The 2,006-nt window shown below is 44.7% G+C and overlaps 1 non-coding gene across 1 annotated transcript; it reads left to right on the top strand.

Annotated features, from left to right (window-relative positions):
* Positions 1-1,322: 1,322 nt before the first annotated feature.
* LOC118489558 lies at positions 1,323-1,429 on the top strand. Its single transcript, XR_004887579.1, has one exon. It is a non-coding gene; the product is annotated as a small nucleolar RNA R71 (small nucleolar RNA).
* The last annotated feature ends 577 nt before the right edge of the window (positions 1,430-2,006 follow it).

The raw sequence follows: 2,006 nt of genomic DNA on the forward strand, positions 1-2,006 counted from the left end.
TGACACCTTGCGGGAACTTGACCGATCGATCTGCGAGTTGTATGCTTATTTTTGTGGGGCTTGTGGTTCCCAAGCCAAGCCTTTTAAACATTGAAGAGGGCATGAGATTAATGCTTGCCCCTAAGTCGGCCAAGGCATTGCGAACGGGAGATTCCCCTATTGAGCACGGAATCGTGAAGCTTCCGGGATCGATCTTCTTTTGGGGTAGTTTATTGAGTACGAGGGCAGAGCACTCTTCGCCTAAATTAACTAATTGCAAGTTCTCAATTTTCTTTTTATGTGTAAGGAAGTCCCTCATAAATTTAGAGTATTTGGGCATTTGGGTTAGGACTTCGATAAAAGGAATATTGACATGCAATTGTTTTAGCAAGCTTTCGAACTTTGCGAATTGCTCGTTGGTTTTTTGACGAATTAACCTACCGGGGTACGGAACTCGAGGAGCCTTGGTAGGCTCTGTTGATGGGGAAGGGTCCTTCTCCTGCAGATGTGTTGGCATTGATTCTTCCGCGGTTGGAAGTACTTCTGCAGGCCCTACGGTTCGGTTTCGTAGCGTGATGAGGTGAACTTGTGCCTTCGGGTTGGTTTCGGTATTGCTAGGTAACGCGCCTTGTGGTCTTTCGGAAAAATTTTGAGCTAGTTGATTTATTTGTTTTTCTATATTTTGAATGCTAGCTTGTTGATTCCTAAAGTTTGATTCTAATTGTAGGAATCTTTCCGAATTTTTCTTATCAGTGTCAGAGACGAGGCGAGATATAGTATCTTCGAGCCTTTCTCTCCCACTTTGTTGTTGAGTGAAATTTTGTGATTCATTTCTTGATTGCTGAAAGTTTGTTCGTTGTGGTTGTTGGTTACTACTATTGCCGGGCTCCCTCCAACCAAGGTTTGGGTGGTTTCGCCATCCTTGGTTGTAGGTCCCCGTTGGAGGACCCGACGGCCTAGGTCTATTATCAATGTAGTTTACCATTTCTTGTTGATCGTCCGTTTCTTTCATGCAACTCCAATTTTCATGTGACCCACCACACCCCTCACAAGCCATGACCGAGACTGTTTTTGTCATTTCTAATTTTTTTATTTTTGAAGAAAGGGCCTCGATTTGGGCTTGTAAAGAGGTGTTTTCGTCTACCTTATGGGCGCCCGGGGCAATAGTTTTATTTCCCCGGGGAGTGTGCCATTGAAAATTGGTTTGAGCAATTTCCTCAATTTGATTATATATTTCATGTGGGCGTCGATTACCTAAAAGTCCCCCGGAGCTAGAATCAAGTGTCTGCCTAGTATGTGGCAACAACCCATTGTAGAAAGTGGATACTTGTTGCCATATTGCGAGGCCGTGATGGGGACATTTGCGTAATAGCTCCTTGAACCTTTCCCAAGTTTCATATAAGGATTCCCCGTCCTCTTGTGAGTATGTGTTAATTTCAGCCATTAATTTAGCAGTTTTAGAAGGAGGGAAATACTTATATAGAAATTTTTGGGCTAGTTCATCCCAGGTGTTTACCGATCCAGCTGGGAGGGTGTTGAGCCAAGCTTTCGCTCGGTCTTTCAGTGAGAATGGAAACATACGAAGGCGGATGGCGTCGTTTGATGCTCCATTGATCCGAAATGTATCACATATTTCTAAGAAATTAGTTATATGTAGATGGGGATCCTCGTCCGCGAGCCCGTGAAAGGTTGCGGAGTTTTGGAGCATTTGTATCAAGTGCGGTCGAAGTTCGAAGTTATTGGCTTCGACATTCGGGGCATTGATAGCGGCGCCGAGATTACCTACGGTGGGCCGTAAGTAATCCATGAGAGTACGTTGGTCCGCCATTGGGGTTGGGTCACCCGAAACTTTCTCTTGATTTTTGGCTTTTAACCTTTTTCTGAGAAAGCGTTCGGGTTCTTCTAATGGTTCCTTTATGTCTTTATTGGAACTGGAGCTCATACACTACGTGAGGTTGGCGTCGGGTTCCAAGTCCTGCAATAAAAACAGAAAAGAACGTTGGTCAGAAGGTTCACCACGGCCCCGT

This window comes from Helianthus annuus, chromosome 17 (genome assembly GCF_002127325.2).
Source record: "Helianthus annuus cultivar XRQ/B chromosome 17, HanXRQr2.0-SUNRISE, whole genome shotgun sequence".
In the NCBI taxonomy this organism is placed as follows: domain Eukaryota; kingdom Viridiplantae; phylum Streptophyta; class Magnoliopsida; order Asterales; family Asteraceae; genus Helianthus; species Helianthus annuus.